This window comes from Myzus persicae, unplaced genomic scaffold, assembly GCF_001856785.1.
Source record: "Myzus persicae strain clone G006 unplaced genomic scaffold, MPER_G0061.0, whole genome shotgun sequence".
NCBI classification, from domain to species: Eukaryota; Metazoa; Arthropoda; class Insecta; order Hemiptera; family Aphididae; genus Myzus; species Myzus persicae.
In genome coordinates this window covers 1-9874 of record NW_019100787.1, presented here as the reverse complement: position 1 = coordinate 9874, position 9874 = coordinate 1, and the positions used below count along the sequence as shown (strand labels likewise).

The following is a 9874-nucleotide window of genomic DNA, read 5'->3' as shown; positions in this document are numbered from 1 at the left end:
TGTGTCATGGATTACGGAGTTATTACATTAAGACCAAAGTCAATACAATTATAACTTTTAATTAATAAAAATTAGTTTTTGTGTAAACAATTTGAACGCGTTACCCCAAAATATCATTAAATAATATTTATATGAAAATCATTATACAATTTAGTATTTACAGAAGATTTTTTTTTTACTCGAGCCAAAATTGTTTGTTCCTTATTTCTTTGTAGCATAACTTTCAATACGAATTTCTGAATTAGAATAGGTAATTACTCACTTCACATAGAATACAATTTCAAATACATATTCATAAACTTATACATATTATTATTTATTATATAGCTTTAGTTCAACAATTGTACACACATTAAATTTGAGATCGCAATATTATATCTACATCTAACAGTTGGACATGCTGAGTACAAACAATAATATAGGCCCAGTTGCCGAAATACATAACTAGGTACGTACTTTAACACACACAGCCCAAACAGTGTATTTTATGTGTTGCATTCAACAGGAGGTGGAATGTGTGTTCGCCGAGCAAATCCCGAGAGTGTGTGGGTGGTGAGTGTGTGCGCGTGACTTGGACTTATGGTTAAAAAAATGTATGTAACTCGAAATAATAAATAGTTATAGTCTTATATGTATTTTCTATAAATAATATATAAAGTAATAAATAATAATATTACGGTCCCGTTGTCACTACCTCTAACAAAGGTATGATAAAATAATAGTAATCAACTGCCTGTTATTGGTACAACCAATTTATAAATTGGGCAACAATAATAAATAAACAATATCTCACATAATTAGTTGGCGTGCAAAAAAAAAGAATGTCGATAAAAATATATTTTTTGGTCAAGATACTTGGAAATTTAATGCAAGGTTGCTCATATGTTAATAACACAACACAAAGTACTCCCCACCATTGACAGTGTTTATTTTAGCCATTATAGACGTTAACACATTCTTGATTTTATGTGTGATCCAGTCTAACGGTTAGGTTAGGTTAAAAAATTAGTGAAAAAAATATTTCGGCTGTATGATATTGTTATCATCTCGAAACAGAAGTTGCCCGGTAATAGTATTAATGTTGGTGTTTTTTTAACAGGACCTAATTAATCATCTACTCAATCAAATTAATAAATATTAAATCGGAAAAAATCAGTCAAATTGTGCAAATGATCCTTTTACAAACATTTTCGAAATCGTTAGGTTAGGAATTAAGTTATTAAAGGAAACGTGCAAACTATTTAATCAGAAATTATAATTAAATCTGGAATCACGGCGGACGCATCTCGCGTTGTCGTACCGACCGGTTAACCAGCACTTCATTTCGTGTACTCAATACAAAATGATCGCTATTTCACAATCGAGTATTTATTATTTGTTTCATTTCGTAATAAACTGTTTAAAATTGCTATGGAGATGAACAACCAACCATTATATTTTTATTGTATTATTTTTTTATTGTGTATTAATGTGGCCGAAAAAAATAAATATTAGTATTGTTACCATATGAAAAACTGAGATTGAGTAATGACCTATAGGATACAAGACTTCTTTTGAATTATTCGACTGTGAATAGTGTAACCTGCATACTGTATATTGTACAATAACACATTCGTATACGGTATGGCTCTTCCACCTATATATTAACAAAACACAAAACGAAGTGCGATAAAATAAATTTAACACATATGTTTTTAAATAGGTAAACATCATAATTACGTGAAATATTATTATGTTCTGCATTTACTTAAATTTTGATATTTAAAAATCATTAACTTAAACTAAAATCTTAATTTCAATAAAAAAAACTTTACTTATACAAATTGTTAATTTGCTAACCTGCAGTGACTGTGGTAAGTATAAAATATGTCAGCATACATTAGTAAAATAAAATCGAGGACCTACCTATAACCTAATTACTTTTTTATACGCTCCCGTACATATTTTACACCTGTAGTCGTCGTCCTCGTTACGTCGTATTCTTCTTCTACTACTTCTTCATCCGAAGAGTCATCAGAAATGTCGATGACGTCGCAGTCGTCATGAGTTCTGGCTGTCAACAGTCGAACATTATATTCTCCGTCGCCGCCTCCAACGTCGTCCCAGTGGATGATATCATCTACTGTCTCATCATTACAAGCGCGGCATCGACATATTTTTATATATTGTTCTATACATATACGTCTATTAATCCTTTGTCCTTAGATACTTCGTGCACCAACCCTCTTTCGTCTAGATATAATTCGAAGTTAGCTGTTGATAATCTTGGTAAAATCAACCTGTAACATTATACACATTTCTAATCCCATACCTTTTTTAAACTTAAATTATTAATTAGGTACCCATATCATATTGATACATGAAGAATTCAAAAAACTAATTACAGTTGAACAATTTGATGAGTAAAATGTTTTTGAACACACTTATAGCACCTTCCCTGTTCCATATTAAAGTTTAATTAAATATGACGAAAAATTACGATTTTCAATATTTAAGTTTTAATCATAAAAGATTTCAAATCCAGCTGTCACGGTTGTGGCGCTAGCTAAGTGAAAAAAATATAGCGGCGGCACGAAACTGTAGATTATCTCGAAGCAGGAGTTGCCTATTTAAACAGTTATTACTTATATTATTATTTACATTTTGGTGTTTTTTAACTAATTATCAACAGAATCAATTAATACCTAATAAATTTATAAAAATTAGAAAGATTATTATGCAGATGATCCTCTTGCAAAAATCAACGAAATCGTAAGGTTAGAAATTAAGTTATTAAAAGAAACTTGCAAACTTTGTAATAAGAAATAATTATAATAAAATCTGGAATCACAGCGGCGGCATCTAGCGTTGTCGTGCCGACCGGTTAACCTACTTCATTTCCTGTACTCAATGCAAAATGATTGCTATCTCACAATCGCGTATTCATTATTTGTTTCATTTCGTTATCGACTGTCGCTTATTAAATTATATTTCATATTTTATAAATTATAATATTTAAATTTGTCTATTGTGCACTAAACAGTGTGTTATTACTTATTACCATGTTCGAAATTATTGTTTGCCAACTAAAGTTTACAAACAATGAGTGAAAAATAAAGAGAAGTACTTACTGAATAAAAAAAGAAACATAGTGATAAAATAAATTACCCCCAAAAACGTGTAAATAAATAAATGCTAAGTAAATTGAATTTAGGTACATTTATTATTCACAATTTTTAGAAATATGGGATTGGGAGGGAGCCTCGGCTCCTAGGTTCCTCCTGGAGCCACGCCTGCTTTAAAGCGTGTTGTTAACTTAATATCAAAAAAAAATAAAAATAAATAACTGAAAAATCTTGTTTTCTAAAAATGGCCTCAGAAATTAATATTGAATAAGTTATAAACATCTATGAAAATATAATATCAACCTTATCTAAAATTATTTGAAATAAGAATATTCATTTTGTAACTGGATTAACACCAGGACTTGTGCTATTGGACATGTTATATTCTATGTATGGAAAACATTAATATAGTATGCACACTTTTCAATTTAAGCTTATTATACAACCAAAATATTTCCGTTAATTTGTGAAAACTTACATTAATAGTCATATGCTAAAATTTTTTTTATATAAATGGTATAATTTGTAATTGTCATTAATTAGATACATTATTTAAATATTTGTAAATTTATAAATTTATATTCCTTATCCTCCACGATTTTTAGTCTTACTATTGGTAATTACATTATAGAAAAATATGCCTTTTTACTTTTTATCTTTATTTAATTATTTTATCAAAATAGTTATAAATATACTTAAAATTTTTTTTTGAAATTCTGAATATTCTATAAAAATATGTATTACATATTATCAAAAATTGTACATTGTAGACTAAAACACACTAAGCTTAGTTAATTTTTATATACATATTTAAACAATCAATTTAAATCCTATTTTTAGAAAATATAAGCAATTTTGTAATGTGGCCCACAACCACTAATATGCTATTATTGATATTTATCCTTAAAAGATGATGCAATCAAATTGCTAATTTTGTTACAAGTATAGTAATAATTTAAAATATGTTGCACAAAGTAATTTAGCGGGATTAAAAAAATTTATCAATTCACATTATTTAAGCTTTAATTATTTGATGACTGGCTTGCATCGATTGAATACCTAAGGTAAAGTTGAAAAATTTCTTCATGGCTTTGTTTAACTGAAATAATAAAGGAATTTTTTAACAATTGAATATATTCAAGTACGGTATAAACGCATTACATATAAGTTTTGCCCTTCGGTCTTCTTCTAAATTTTTGCACTCTAATCTAATTGAAGCTGGCATGAGTTCCATCCTTTTTTCAATGAAATTGTTCATGCTCAAACAGTGTACAGCATGGGTTATAGGTACCCGACATAACAGACAGTGATTATTTTCCTTTAAACAATTTTCAAGGCACCAAGTACAAAACATAAAAAAAAATAAAAATAAAATACAATAATTAAAATGATAAGTTGTATTCTTATGACAATGAGGTTCTCTAAAATTAGTTATATTTTTAATTGTATCATTATTACATAATACATGTATTATATTTCTTGAAAAATTATTAAACGTTTTACCTTTATGAATGGTTCATGACAAACTGGGCACTGGTAATCTTTATCTTCCAACAGCGCTACATTAAATTTCTCAGTAAGCTTGGCATTTTTATCTTTCATGTCATTCAAACTTTTGGTTAGTGATTTTGATAATTTTAAATGCATTGACATTTTATTTTTCAGTCTTTTATTCTTGCTTTTGAGTGATTCTTTGGACAATATTAAAATTTTTTTCTTGCTTTTGAGTGTTTCTTAGGACAAAATTAAAAAATGTATTAATACAATTAGGGGGTAATAGATACTATGACAAATCAGATGGATATCATCACAGCAGTAATAGTTTTTTTCAGTATGACCTCGATCCCATGTCATAGTTATCAGCTTCTGATTGGTTGATTTGTTTCTATGTTATATATTTATGTATATAATTGAAATAAGCCAATAAGAAATGGAGAACAACGATAAATTTAAAGTAAAAAATGGAAGATCCGTATCAAAAAACTGTGATGATACCTAACTATTTTGTCATGATTGATACAATATCATCATACACGGTTTTTTTTTTATTTAATGTTTTTAAATTTCAGACCTCTTTGTAATAATGGGTAGCGAATATCAGCTGTAGTCAGTCTGAAAGTAAATGATATAAATCAAAAATTAATTACAACATTATAATTATAATTTAATTTTGTGAAAAACCTACTCCATGGTGGATGTCTCCTGAACCTTTTTACTGGTGGTAGATACAACTCCAAAAACTAGTAAAGGGGATTCAACATCCAGTTTTCCAATCAGTTACTTAAAAAAAAAAATATTTCAACTTAATACATTTTTTTTAAAATTCTACCTATAGCTCTAATTTACCCAATTTTTAGTTTATAACACAAGTCAATTCATCAAAATTTATTGAAAAAATTTAATCAATCAGATAATGATATTAATGCAAATACATTAGTTAAGTAAAAAAAATTAAGTCTTAGGTATTTATGATCTATTAGTCTAGTTTAACGGGATTGAATTTAAACACAATTGAAAGATATTTACAGGGTAATGAGGGATAAAGTGTATAACTGTTTCTAGAGACACGCGGTATATGTAGTTAATTTAAATAATTATAAAATTAATTTTACTTTACAACCTTTCAGTAAAAATTTTAATGTGTCAGAAGAAATGACAATATTTTTTTGCTATAGTTATTTTGATCTTATTAGTAAAAAAAACTATATGTATAATCATGATCATTTATTATTTGTGTCTAGTCTACAATCATTTATTTTGTTTGGAATCTTGTAAATTTAATTATGTTTAATACATAAATATTTAGCCACAGCTAATGTCTAAATACTTGAAATAATATTATCATTAAATATATTATACTCACATGACGGCTTGTCATGTTTATTGACACGTTTATTGCCCTAACCACAAGATCCACTCAAGCAAAATGTATAAATTGGATTCATATTGCTCCGAAGGTGTCTTGTCAACAGTTAATGAAAACAGATTTAAAATGTTCATAATTTTTTTTAAAAAGATTAGCAGAAAAAGTGACAGCCAATTTGATAATAGATAATTTTACATAGTTATGATTTTTCTATTGTGAGCTGTTTTACATAGTTGACATTTGGAGCTATAGATCATAATAATGTAGTGACATTCTTAAATAATTATTTGATTTATAAAGTCTGAATGTCATGAACAAAAGGCATTTTAAAATTGATAGTAGGTATATGCACCAACTAGATTCATTTTTGCATCTAACAAGATACTGAAGTTTAAAATTGGAAAATTATTTAGACCAACTGTCGTGTACACATATACAAAAAAGAAAATTAAAAAATTAAAAAACACACATCATTTTAAAACCAATACGTAACTTGCTACGCTTTGAATCTAAGGTTCAACATTGTATTCTGGTTGCGCCTATCAGCTGATGCACAACAATAGGCAGCACTGCTTTAAGTGAGGATATTGTAATATTAGGAATGTATTAGAGTTGTTGTAGTGAACTGTAAAATTAAGGGAAAGTAAAAGGTTTTAGAATTTAGCATCAGCGATACAATTTAATATGATATTTATGATAGGTTATTTACTTAGATAGATACTTTATAATGGGTGAATATTGAGAGTAAATAATAAATTTAATAATTATTATTATTGATGGCTTGGTTGGCTCAATACAAAGTAAGTGATACATAAAAGAATTGTAAGTATCAATATAATAAATATAAATATAAATATAATAAATAATAATGCTCATCAGCCGATTACCTGCAGAGACTGGTGCCAGTTGGTGGCTTTGAACCGGAACACTACCGTCTCGGGATGCCCACACTTGCACAATAAAAAATACAATGATGTAAAATAAAATGTGCAACAATCCCGAAGACGTGTGATCAATGGGTAACCAACTTAGACGAACGACTTACAACGACAAGGTGAAATTTAACACAAATATGAATCACCTGATTAGGGCAGATACAAACAATACAGGAACAGTTTGACACGATAGGTATAAAACAACTTGAAATGATATTTTGCTTTTGAGAGATTAATGAGACGAGAAAATGTGTTATATAGTGATACAGATATGTTGTTAGCTTGACAGCACAATGCAAAAGAGAACGAGAAAAAAATGTGGTGTAGGCACGGTGCCTTAAGTTTGAGAATGAGACGAAGTATGAAACAATACCTCAGTGCCACCTACGCAAACGGAAAAACTTGAAATAATGATACTTTCGATGACACCGAAGAAAAGAACTTTAAGCTTTTTAGAAAAATGAGAATGATAATGACATTAGTGATACGGGACAGCGTTGCCAGATAGATTATAGAGTGTATCGCCACTAGATGGTGTTGATATCGCCCAAAATAGCCAACTTGAAAATTATCAGATAACCGCCCAAAACCGCCAAAAAAATTGTTGTTTAAAAAATAAAAATAAATTTAATTAATTCCATGACTTAAATTACTAAATTAGACATTAATATATTATGGTCTATGGCCTAGTGCCTATTATGTTCAACCTTTAGTACTGCATAGTGCAGTGCTCTCAGTATACCAAATAACAGTGTTTAAATATTGGACTATAGGAGACTTTTTTTGTTGTGTTATAGTGACTAAAATATAAAAAATTGAGAACAAAATATGATTTATTTTAATATTAACAACAAATAAAAACTGTAATAATTTTATAAACAATATATTTACAGACTTATATACAGTTTATATGTATATATATTTATAGTTCAGTAACTTGAGTAGCATATAATTCCATAGCTTCATCAATGAGTAATTCTGATTCCAGTTCTTCATTTGATGATTTTGGATCATCATACATTGATGATGAATTAAACTTTTGGATCATCAGCTCGGTCGGCTCAAAGTCCTTGCAACATATTTTCCTGGACTGATTAAAAATAATTACATTATAAATTCAGAACTAATTAAAATGTATATTCAACAAAATTACTCACATACAAATGAAGACGTAATCTTAAAATCGCTTCTAGAGTTGACATTTGCATGCGATTTCTCGCCTTTGTTTTGACAGCATTCATTATACTAAATACCCGTTCTACAGAAGCGTTTGCCAATGGTAAAGAAAGAATTCGCAAAGCAAATTCTGATATATCAGTAAAACTGTTTTCTCCGTCACTGTTTTTAAGCTTTGAAACATCAACCCAAAATTCAGATGTATCTTTGGTCTGAATTGGAATGGAAGAACTACATATATCCTTGTATTGTAATGTTAACAGTCGATTCCACTGGATTTCCATACCTTCCAAATCTACATTAGCTTCTGAAACAAAGTTATATCAATATTCTATATTATTCTATGCATTTAGTTTATTCATAATTAATTATTAATCAAGCTATTACTGGCAAGCTCTAATGGCAAATCTTTAAATGCTGGTGGCTCTGCAGAACATATTGTTCTTGGGTTGAAATGTTTCAGCTGATTTATAATTTTTACGTTATTCGGCAAGCGGCTTATTAATTGTTCACAAAGACTTATTATAAAGTTTGCACAGTTAGATTTAACAATTTGTAGATCTTTGGAAGCAATAGTTTTTTTATTAGCTAGATTAGAAAAAGCATAGCCAAAATCAACTGCATCTAACGGCAATAAAGCAAGTTTATTTTTTAAAGCTTTGGCAACCCTATCAACATCCTCCACACACAATGCTGTCGGAACTTCATCATCACGTAGAAAATTAGGTTTTATTATTCTCTTAGAAGTTGCTACTAATAAACTTTTAAGATCACCATAAACTTTAGTTAAATCTGCGTGATCACTTTGAAATAATAAATTGACGTTTGTCACCTCTCTTAAGATTGGTTTCAAAAATGTCAAATATAAAAGATTTGAATCATCTTTATACATGTTTGATAAAATCTGGGCACTATGACATTTTTCTTTAACAGCAGCCATTCCAAAGCATGTTTTTAATTCCAACCACTGATCTAGTATAATGCTAATACAGTTATAAAAAGCAAGCCATCTAGTAGCACACAACTTTTTCAATTTTTTTTGTTTTGAACCATCACCATTTATTGTTTTGTACAATGTGCTATACTCCATCTGTCTCAGTGGACTATGTGAAAACCACGAAACAGATTCACGCAATAAGAATTCAATATGATTTGGTATTTTTTCTGAAGCCTTAGAAGAACAAGTATTCAATGAGTGGCAAATACATTTTATCAACTGAATTTTTGGTGAAATTTCACGAAGAAGAGTGTATAGAGAATGGTTTTGCCCACATAAGTTACTTGCACCGTCAACACCTATGCCAATTATATTTTCGGGTTTCAGTTTCAACTCATTTAGAAATTCGATAGTTATGTCTCTCAGCACATCTGCTGTGGCGCGTTCAACAATAGCTAACCCAAGAAATTCAACAGTAATATAGTTCAAACTTTCACTGTGATACCTTATACAGTAAGCCATATATTTTGATACTGATATGTCAGTAGATTCATCCACAATAAGGGAATATCCTTTATTGCCGACATCGCTAACAAGTTGTTCAACAATTGACGGTGATATAACATTTAAAATTAGTTTTGTGCATTTAGTGCGGTGCATGCGTAAATTTTCCAAACATGATCCTTTACCAAATACTTTTAAAAGCTCTCCCATGTGGTCAATTCTTCTCAATGCCGAATGTGTAGCAATATGTACTGCTAATTTTAGATCCACTATTTTTTTTTCTTTAGATACAACATTGGATATACCTTTAAAAAAATAAACTGATTAATATTTGCATGATATATTAAAATAT

At 29.0% G+C, this 9874-nt stretch overlaps 1 long non-coding RNA gene across 1 annotated transcript; it reads right to left on the bottom strand.

The window, feature by feature from the left end:
* Positions 1 to 4610: 4610 nt before the first annotated feature.
* On the bottom strand, positions 4611 to 5374 carry LOC111042982. The gene is made up of 2 exons (XR_002605520.1): positions 5290 to 5374; positions 4611 to 5216 (listed from the first exon to the last, which is right to left on the bottom strand). It is a non-coding gene; the product is annotated as an uncharacterized LOC111042982 (long non-coding RNA).
* Between the last annotated feature and the right edge of the window lie 4500 nt (positions 5375 to 9874).